Here is an 11361-nt window from a genome sequence, read left to right on the forward strand (position 1 = left end):
ATTCACAAACCGATTTAGTAGAGTCTCGCGGATCGGTACGGAGACGTCTGTACTCATCTTCGGGAGGTTATGAAACTATTAGGAAAATTTCACTACTTTGATTCCTTGTCGTGCGAAACATTTGTTGACTTCAAAGATTATAAACTTTTGTATTCTATTCTCTCACAGATGGTGAGGACACGTACAAGCATATCTGATGACCAAGCACCCGTGCCCCCTACTAGAGCCGCGAGAGGCCGGGATAGAGGCCGATGACGTCCACGTAGTGCAGCCAGAGCACCCGCACAAGCTGCTATAGAGGAGCCCCCAGTAGCTCAAGCTGGAGGGCAGACACCTGAGATACATGTTCCTGCACCAACCCTCCAAGAGACTCAAGCCTAGTTTCTGAGCATGTTCAACACCATAGCTCAGGCTGGATTGATTCCACTTGCTCCTGCCACATCTCAGGCCGGGGGAGGAGCATAGACTCCCGTCGCCAGTACTCTAGAGCAGCGGGTTCAGGTCGACTAGGTTCCAAAGATTGTACCAATACAGCCGGTAGCTCCAGCTCAGCCCGAGGTTAGGGCAGCAGCTTCTGAGGCGGAGCAGCTCAGACTACAAGAAGTACCACCCACCTACTTTCAATGGATTGGCTACACATGATGCTCAGCGTTTTCTAGAGGAATGTCATCGTATTCTCCGTACTATGGGCATAGCGGTGACGAGCGCGGTTTCTTTTACTACCTTCCAGCTTAGAGGAGCAGCCTATCAGTGGTGGCGTGCTTATGAGTTGGGTAGTCTGGCTAAGGCAGCTTCACTTACATGGACTGAGTTCTCGAACATATTTTTGAGAGAGTATGTCCCTTAGAGCCTCAGTGACTCATGGCACGCGGAGTTTGAGCAGTTGCGCCAGGGTGCTATGATTGTGTCAGAGTATGCAGTCCGCTTCAGTGATTTGGCCTGACATGCACCGGCCTTGGTTGCCACAGTTAGAGAAAGGGTTCGACAATTTATTGAGGGACTCCACCCCAGTATCAGGATTAGTATGGCCAGGGAGTTGGAGATGGATATTTCTTATCAACAGGTTGTGAGTATCTCCAGGAGATTGGAGGGCATGCTTGCCTGGGATAGAGAGGAGAGGGAGGCCAAGAGGTCTCGAGAGACTGGTTCTTATTCTGGTGCTCGTGTCCCAGCAGCTCGCCATGGTAGGGGTTATGTGAGTCGCCCCGTTCATTCAGCTCTTTCAGCCTCCAGCTGTGTTCCAGCTCCTTCTAGACCCCAGGAGCCTTATTATGCACCGCCAATATCTAGTCTGTCTCCTGCACGAGGTGTTCCTAGCGGCCAGTATTCCACGTGTCTATGCTCCGGAAGTATCACGGTGATCCGACTCATGTATTGGATTTCAGCTCAGTCCAGTTGAACAAAGATCTATCTTATGTTAAGGAGCCAGTAGCCATTTTGGACAGGCAGGTCAGAAAGCTCAGGTCAAAAAATATTGCTTCAGTAAAGGTCGAGTGGAGGGGTCAGCCGGTCGAGGAGGCAACTTGGGAGACCGAGAAGGATATGCGCAGCCAGTACCCTCATCTTTTCACAGTTTCAGGTATGTCTTTATACTCGTTCGAGGACGAACGATTGTTTTAAGAGGGGGAGGATGTAACGACCCAGCCGGTTGTTTTGAAAATTAGAGCCCTGATCCGCTAATATCTGTTTCCCCCATATTTGTTTCTGTTTTTGGGACTTGCCGGAGTGATTGGTTATGGAATTCAAAGAGTTTTGGGACATTTAGTCCATAGCTGTGAGTTTAAGCCTTAGAGTTTGGATCGTAGTCGGAACTGTGTGAAGACAGATCCGGAATGAAATTCCGTCAACTCCGTTAGATCCGTTGAGTGATTTTGGGGTTAGGAGCGCGTCCGGAATGTGTTTTGGAGGTCTGTAGTAGATTTAGGCTTGAATTGGTGAAAGTTAGTTTTTCGGCGATTTCGGCCGATAGTGAAAACTTTGATATCGAGCTCGGAATGGAATTTAGAAAATGGCTATAGGTTCGTAGTGTCATTTGTGACCTGTGTGTAAATTTTGAGGTCATTCGGACTAGATTTGATGTGGTTCGGCGTCGTTTGTAGAATTTGGAAAATTTTAAATTCTTCGGCATGAATCCGTGCTTAATTCATGATTTTGGTGTTGTTCGATATGGTTTGAAGGCTCGACTAAGTTCGTACGGTATTTTAGGATTGGTTGGTATGTTTGGTTGAGGTCCCGGGGGCCTTGGGTGTTTCGGATGATTAACGGAATGAATTTGGACTTGAGAAAAATCTGGTGCCTTTGCTGGTTCTGGTGTTTCGCACCTACGAAAGGGAGGCCGCAGGTGTGAGAGCCGCAGGTGCGGAAGGAGTGCGCAAATGCGGAACTGGTGGGGCTGGTGATGGAGTACAGGTGCGCAAGTTTGACCGCACCTGCGATCCCGCGGATGCGAAGCGTTGGCGCAGGTGCGGAGCCTGGCTGCCTTAATGAAATGCGCAGATGCGTCGATTTGGACCGCATGTGCAAGGAATTTGCCCGCAGATGCGGCCCCAGCCCAGATAAGTGACCTTCGCACCTGCGATTATTTTTCCGCAGTTACGTGACCGCAGATGCGGCCCCATGAGCGCAGGTGCGGAGATCGCTGGGTTGAAGAGCGAGCTTCGAGGGTTCATCCCTCATTTTTTTCACCAATTCAATTTAGAGCTCGGTGGGAGACGATTTCTCGAGGGATTTTGAAGGAGAACTATTGAGTAACTAATTCTAACTCTATTTTGATCATAATACATTAATCTATTGTTGTTTTCCTCGTCTAATTAAGGAAATTGAGGGTAGAAGTTTGAAAATGGGGAAAAAGGTTCCCCAATTGAAACTCTGAGATTTGAATGGGAATTTGACGTCGGATTTAGATGATTTTTGTTTGAGTGAACTCGTGAGTGAATGGGTATTCATAATTTGTAATTTTTACCGAGGCGTGGGCCCGGGGAGACCTTTTGGGCGTTTTTCCTAATTTCACGCTTTAGCTTCGAATTAATTAGCAATATTAGTTGCTTGTAGTTATATTTACATTATGCAATTAATTTGAATAGATTCGGGCCATTTAGAGTCGGATACTCATAGCAAGAACGTGATATCGAGTTGATTTGAATGGTTCGAGGTAAGTGGCTTGCCTAACCTTGTGTTGGAGACTTTTCCCTTAAGATGTTTGATATTAATTGATGTATGGGCGCCGTGTACGTGAGGTAACGAGTACGTACATAGGGTATTATTGCAAAAATCACGTTTTTCCTTTCTAAATCATAAATTGTTTTCCCTTATTAAATAGCACTAATACGTTTTATTGTTTAGCTTAGATTATAGGAGCATGCTTACGTGTTTTAACTGCCTATTTGACATTCTGTGCGCCATGCTTAGTTAAGTCTCTACTTTCCTTATTTGTGTTCAGTATAAACTGTATAACTCGATGCCATACTTGTCATTTCATCTTGCGTTGCATATTTAAATTGGGACTACAGACGTATTTCGGGAGATTCCATTGTCTTGCATTGTACTGCATATTCATTTGGAACTACGGGACGGTATCCCGGGAGATTTCCCACTGTGTTTACCTTGTTCTAAGCCGAGGGCTCCCTTAACTGTTAAATTTTCAAGAATTTCTTGAACCGTGTTACCGTAAATTTTACTTATATCTTCTACGATTTAATTTATTATATTTACTCCGGTAGGGCCTTGACCTGACTGCGTCACTACTCGGCCGAGGTTAGGCTTGGCACTTACTAGATACCATTGTGGTGTACTCATGCCCTTCCATGCACATGTTTTCGTGTGCATATCCAGGTGCGAGCTATCAGCCTCGGGGTTAGTGCATGCTGCTGATTTTAGAAGACTTCAAGGTACTACTGCTTGTGTCCGCAGATCTTCGGAGTCCCCTTCTACTCCCTCGCCTAGAGACTGCTACATAGATTATAGTAGCTTGTGACTTAGTGATATTCCGGGTCTTGGGAAATTATTTTGTATTTGCTGTTGATATTTAAAAATGTTGTGTTTTCTTTATCTTTTTCGTAATATTAGGCTTACCTAGTCGTAAAGACTAGGTACCATCACGACACCTTACGAAGGGTTAATTTGGGTCGTGACAGTTGGTATCAGAGCCTAGCCGGGTATTAGCTTGTGTGGTTGCTCGGTTTTCTCTTTATGACCATATCAGGGAGCGCCAGTATGATGATCCTCATCTTCTAGTTCTTCAGGACAGGGTTCGGCGAGGTGATGCCAGAGATGTGACTATTGGTGATGACGGTGTGATGAGGATGCAGGGCCGGATCTGTGTGCCCAATGTAGATGGGCTTCGAGAGTTGATTCTCGAGGAGGCCCACAGCTCGCGGTACTCCATTTATCCAGGTGCCACGAAGATGTACCAAGATTTGAGACAACACTACTGGTGGAGGAGGATGAAGAAGGATATAGTTGGGTTTGTGGCCAAGTGTCTCAACTGTCAACAGGTCAAATATGAGCACCAGAAGCCGAGTGGATTACTTCAGAGGTTAGAGATCCCAGAGTGGAAGTGGGAGTGGATCACCATGGACCTTGTAGTTGGACTTCCACGGACTTTGAGAAAGTTAGATGCTATTTGGGTGATCGTGGATCGGTTGACCAAGTCAGCTCATTTTATTCCAGTGTTGACCACTTATTCTTTTGAGACGTTGGCTGAGATTTATATCAGAGAGATTGTCCGCCTTCATGGTATTCCAGTATCCATCATTTCAGACAGAGGTACATATTTCACATCACGGTTTTGGAGAGCTGTACAGCATGAGTTGGGTACTAGGGTGGAGTTGAGCACAACCTTTCACCCTCAGACGGACGGGCAATCCGAGCGCACGATTCAGATTCTTGAGGATATGCTTTGTGCCTGTGTGATGGAGTTCGGAGGGTTATGGGACCAATACTTGCCACTTGTAGAGTTCGCTTACAACAACAGTTACTAGTCCAACATTCAGATGGCATCATATGAGGCTTTGTATGGTAGGCGGTGTCGGTCCCCATTGGGATGGTTTGAGCTGGGCGAGGCCTGATTGTTGGGTACAAATTTGGTCCAGGATGCCCTGGATAAGGTGAAGGTGATTCAAGAGAGACTTCGCACAGCCCAATCCAGGCAGAAGAGTTATGTAAACCGGAAGGTTAGTGACTTGGCATTTATGGTTGGTGAGCGGGTATTGCTTTGGGTATCGCCTATGAAGGGCGTCATGAGGTTCGAGAAGAAGGGAAAGCTGAGCCCGAGGCTCATTGGTCCTTTTGAGATATTGCAGCGAGTTGGGGAGGTTGCTTATGAGCTTGCCTTGCCTCCCAGCCTAGCAGGAGTTCACCCGGTATTCCACGTGTCTATACTCCAGAAGTATCACGGTGATCTGACTCATGTATTGGATTTCAGCTCAGTCCAGTTGGACAAAGATCTATCTTATATTGAGGAGCCATTAGCCATTTTGGACAGGCAGATCAGAAAGCGCAGGTCAAAGAATATTGCTTCAGTAAAGGTCCAATAGAGGGATCAGCCAGTCGAGGAGGCGACTTGGGAGACCGAGCAGGATATGCGAAGCTAGTACCCTCATCTTTTCACAATTTCAGGTATGTCTTTATACTCGTTCGAGGACGAGCGATTGTTTTAAGAGGGGAGGATGTAACGACCCGACCGGTCGTTTTGAGAATTAGAGCCTCGATCCCCTAATATATGCTTTCCCCATATTTGTTTCTACTTTTGGGACTTGCCGGAGTGATTGGTTATGGAATTCAGAGAGTTTTGGGACACTTAGTCCCTAGCTGTGAGTTTAAGCCTTAGAGTTTGGACCGTAGTCGGAACTGTGTGAAGACGGATCTGGAATGGAATTTCGTCGACTTCGTTAGCTCTGTTGAGTGGTTTTGGGGTTAAGAGCACGTCCGGAATGTGTTTTGGAGGTCTGTAGTAGATTTAGGCTTGAATTGGCGAAAGTTAGTTTTTCGGCGATTTCGGCCGATAGTGGAAATTTTGATATCGAGCTCGGAATGGAATTCCGAAAGTGGATGTAGGTTCGTAGTGTCATTTGTGATCTGTGCATAAAATTTGAGGTCATTCAGACTAGATTTGATGTGGTTCGGCGTCGTTAGAAGAATTTGAAAAATTTAAATTCTTATGCTTGAATCCGTGCTTAATTCATGATTTTTGTGTTGTTCGATGTAGTTTGAAGGCTCGACTAAGTTCGTACGGTGTTTTAGGATTGGTTGGTATGTTTGGTTGAGGTCTCGGGGGTCTCGGGTGTGTTTCAGATGCTTAACGGAATGAATTTGGACTTAAGAAAAATCTGGTGCCTTTGGTGGTTCTGGTGTTTCGCACCTACGGAAGGGAGGCCGTAAGTGCGAGTGACGTAGGTGCGGAGGGAGTGCGCAGATGCGGAACTGGTGGGGCTGGTGATGGAGCACATGTGCGCAAGTTTGACCGCACCTGCGAGCCCGCATGTGCGAAGCGTGGGCGTAGGTGCGGAGCCTGGCTGCCTTAGTGAAATGCGCAGATGCGATGATTTTTCTGCAGGTGCGTGACCGCAGATGCGGCCCCATGAGCGCAGGTGCGGAGATCGCTCGGTTGAAGAGGCAGCTTTGAGGATTCATCCCTCATTTTTTCTCTAATTTGATTTAGAGCTTGGTTGGAGATGATTTCTCGAGGGATTTTGAAGGAGAACTATTGGGTAACGAATTCTAACTCTATTTTGATCATAATACATTAATCTATTGTTGTTTTCCTCGTCTAATTAAGGAAATTGAGGGTAGAAGTTTGAAAATGGGGGAAAAGGTTCCCCAATTGAAAATCTGAGATTTGAATGGGAATTTGACATCGGATTTAGATGATTTTTGTTCGAGTGAACTCGTGAGTGAATGGGTGTTCATAATTTATAATTTTTACCCGATTTCGAGACGTGGGCCCAGGGAGACTTTTTGGGCGTTTTTCGTAATTTCACGCTTTAGCTTCGAATTAATTAGCTAAATTAGTTACTTGTAGTTATATTTACATTATGCAATTAATTTGAATAGATTTGGGCCATTTGGAGTCGGATACTGGTGGCAAGAACATGATATCGAGTTGATTTGAGCGGTTCAAGGTAAGTGGCTTGTCTAACCTTGTGTTGAGGACTTTTCCCTTAAGATGTTTGATATTAATTGATGTGTGGGCGCCGTGTACGTGAGGTGACGAGTACGTACATGGACTATTATTGCAAAAATATCGTTTTATCTTTCTAAATCATAAACTATTTTCCCTTATTAAATTGCACTAATACATTTAATTGTTTAGCTTAGATTAGAAGAGCATGCTTACGTGTTTTAACTGCCTATTTGACATTCTGTGCGGCATGCTTAGTTAAATCCCTACTTTCCTTATCTGTATTCAGTATAAACTGTATAACTCGATGTCATACATGTCATTTCATCTTGCGTTGCATATTTAAATTGAGACTACAGACGTATTCCGGGAGGTCCCCTTGTCTTGCATATTTATTTTGGGACTACGTACGTATTCCGGAAGATCCCTCATCACTCCATATTTGGATCTAAAAACTAAAATCCTGTAACTTGAATTTGATAACTTGTTTTGTTGTTTTAGGGTGTGTTAATAACTCAAGTCTTGTAATATGCTGTATTTACACTTTGTCTTGTAAATATGTACGAAGGAGAAAACTAGTTTTCCTTTTTTATACCTGATAGTTTGAAATTTATGTACAATACAAACTTATAGTGATGTTGAATAAAAGTATAATTTTGTTAGGAAGTTGATTTAACGTGTTGATTATTCAAGAAGGGTTATATCACCGTATGTTGATATTTTGACACTGTATTTTATTTTCAAAAAGAAAATTATGAAGTGTATTTTCAAAAAAATAAAAAATATTGCACTTTGAACCTTATTGCGTGGGTCTATTTCTACTACTAGATTATTCTAAATTTTTTTACTAATATCTTCTTAATGTTGTAAGTAGTAAATTAGATTTGTTTCGTTAGTAGCATCCTCCCAAAGGGGTTGCTACATTGGGTGTCGGTGACAAAGGCCATCAACGGTAGTTGAAGACATGCGCTTCAACAAAATTGGGTTTTGGGAACAAAGTGCATCAACATGAGTTGAACACATGTGCTTCAATAAAATTGGGTTTTGGGAACAAAGTGCATCAACATGAGTTGAAGACAATGCGCTTCAACAAAATTAGGTGTTAATGACAAAATGCATCAACGGGAGTTGAAGACAAGCGCTTCAACAAAACTGATTGTTGGTACAAAGTGCACCAAGGGGAGTTGCCTTTACAGTGCTGAACTTCTTCTGCAAGTATGTTGGTTGTATTGAACGTAAGAGAAACGTCAACAATTCTACAAAGCCAAAAAACAATTTCAGTCGTGGTAACATGTAGAACATGTTGGGCATCGAAAATACTCTTAGAAATAATTTTGTACGGAAATCGCAACGTCACTGTCTCAAATGCAATGGTACAAGGAAGAAAAAAGGTTGTTAGTGTGTGCTACTGGGTTATTCCATTAGTTTATGATGTGGACTGATTAACCGATCAAAATAATATGTAATTCACCAATTTTCATGAGAGAACCTTTCAGGATTTAAAAAAGGAAAATTTCTTACGGAGTTTGGCAACAGTCTTTTATCATAATTCATAGCAAACATTAAAAAACAATTATGGTTCAATTCATCTCCGTAGGGTGAAAGCAAATTGTTTCCCCTTTCTTTCCCTTCTTTGTTTGTGTTCTAATAAATACTACTCACTAAAAATATCGTTCTAGCACATTAACTGACACATAAAGTTGGCTGACTTGTCTGACAAAATAAACAATTATTCCTAAATTCATTAACTTGAGTTGATGTTATATTCATTCTCTCAAATACAGAGCTTTCTTCTTACAGTTGGAGAACTCATGATCCACTAATTTACTTTAAATTCTTTCCAGCTCTCCTATGAAATATGTTTTAAATTGATTTACACTGGAAAAGTGATTATATATGTAGGAAACTGCAAAAAAGATTGTGAGTCAGAAAAATCACACACAACATATATACATGCTGGCCAAAAAACCAATTCCACATGCATGCGAGGGAGGAACTACAGTAAGCCTAAAATGGGTTAATTAAAGCTAAAAGCTAAGGAATATCACCCAATCTCACTGCAAACTATAGTATGCTGATGGAGTCGAGAGAACTCGAAAAAAATACCTGGCACAAAAGGCAAAAATCCAACATCTACATGTTCTATATTTCATATTACCACAGAACATGAAAATCCACCGATCAAGATTTTTATTCATAGGGAATATGAAGCTAATCAGAAAACTTGAAGGTAGAACTATTACTGCAAAACATCAATAGCATATAGCTTTTAGGAGTGAAGTAATAGGCTTAATAAGATTAATTTTAGGCGAAGATATCTTGAAAATAAAGGCAAAATTATTGAGAAGGAAAGGATCAGTCAATTTGCCTTCAAAATTCAACAAATATTTATCAGCAATCCTATAAGAACGTTCAAATAAAGTCAATCCAATTCCAGAATCATTATTGCATAAAACCTGGACATTAACAGTAAATTGTCCATTCAAAGGATCAGTCAATTTGCCTTCAAAATTCAACAAATATTTATCAGCAATCCTATAAGAACGTTCAAATAAAGTCAATCCAATTCCAGAATCATTATTGCATAAAACCTGGACATTAACAGTAAATTGTCCATTCAAAGGATCAGTCAATTTGCCTTCGAAATTCAACAAATATTTATCAACAATCCTATAAGAACGTTCAAATAAAGTCAATCCAATTCCAGAATCATTATTGCATAAAACCTGGACATTAACAGTAAATTATCCATTCAAATTGTTTATATTCCTTTAACAATGGCTTCTACTTTTCATGGATTTTCCTTTCATAGAGGAGCATAAGAATCATTTAGTTTTTCCAAGCATATCATCAAACACCTTAATTGCATCACCTGCGGTAAACTCAAAGTTTGCAGTGGGATGTCTAAAATTTGTAGCGACAATTTGTCATTCCTCAGTCTTTTGAAAAATACAGAAATAAATCCATAGTATCTTTGTTGCCACACATTTCTATTCCAAACACTTCACGGCTTTGTATAATTTAATTTAATATTTTTAGGTTGGTATGAATCTGAAAATACATATATCTGTATCTAATTTTTCTTGCTAATACAAAGTAAGACAAATAGTAACAACAATATAGGTGGAAGAAATGGTCAGATTTAAGAGTATTTCTATAAGTGCACACTTAAACAAAAAAGGAAAAATTAAAGCGTTGAGAGAAGGTCAGCACAGGCATAAAATCAAAAGATTTTGTTGATTAAGACATATTAACAAACACCTACAATGTATCAGTGTGCAAAGGTTGACACGCATGTGAAAATTCAGAACTGAAATATCCGAACAAACGGAGAAACTGCTGGGCACCCACCAAGATTTCAGGGAAATAACATGGTTCAGTTAAAAAGGCAAGAACAGAGTAAAACTGACAAGAACTGAAAAAATAATTTAGTTCAAAAAACTGGTACAGCATCAAGTAGAGTCGTAAAAATAATTTAATTCAATTTAGTCTGTTGGAACACACAGAAATCTAAAGGAGGAGATAAAGAAGGAAGCAAGATGCAAGAAGTACTCACTTGTTCCAGCCAGCAAGCAGAGAGACCAAAAGGAAGAGAGTAGTAAGCCAGGAAGCGGAAAAACGAAAAGAAAACCCAAGCAAAAGAAGCTGTTGCAGATATTATTGGCGGTCATCCCTAATCGGATATCCATCCAAAAGCAGGTGTTACACATCTAGAGAAACAACTGACAGCAGCAGAAGCAAGAGCCGGTTTGTCTTCCACGTCCATGAAAAAGGCGCGTATCGAGGAGAGTGCCAAGGGAAAAGACGCTGCAGAAAGTACAAAGTGAGCAGAGTAACGAAAATACCCCGACTTTTGATCCCAAAAAAGGGACCTAATTGTAAATCAGGAAGCAGGGCGACGAAGAGTCCAACTCCCGCATCTAAATAAGTAGAAAAATAATAATAATAATAATAATAATAGAATATATATGGAGTAATATAACAGGTAACTGCATATGGCACGTACTAGCCTAGTATTAGACTTTAGAACCAATTGTGTTCTTGTATGATTGTATGGTTAAGTAATCACTTCCTGCTTGCATATACACCTCCATATCCCATTAGAACACCACCGAACATGATAACATGTTAATATCACTGGAAAGTGCCCTAGCAGACTATAGAATACATAAATAAGCTAGCACGAATGAAACTGTATTGTACTTATCTTTTGCCTTGAAGTTATTGCAGTAGAACCCAATATT

The 11361-nt window shown here is 41.5% G+C and overlaps 1 long non-coding RNA gene across 1 annotated transcript; it reads right to left on the reverse strand.

Annotated features, from left to right (window-relative positions):
- Positions 1–8126: 8126 nt before the first annotated feature.
- LOC108948848 (uncharacterized) lies at positions 8127–11023 on the reverse strand. Its single transcript, XR_001973635.3, has 2 exons — positions 10674–11023; positions 8127–8373 (listed from the first exon to the last, which is right to left on the reverse strand). It is a non-coding gene; the product is annotated as an uncharacterized lncRNA (long non-coding RNA).
- Positions 11024–11361: the final 338 nt, after the last annotated feature.

This window comes from Nicotiana tomentosiformis, chromosome 8 (assembly GCF_000390325.3).
Source record: "Nicotiana tomentosiformis chromosome 8, ASM39032v3, whole genome shotgun sequence".
Taxonomy (NCBI): Eukaryota; Viridiplantae; Streptophyta; class Magnoliopsida; order Solanales; family Solanaceae; genus Nicotiana; species Nicotiana tomentosiformis.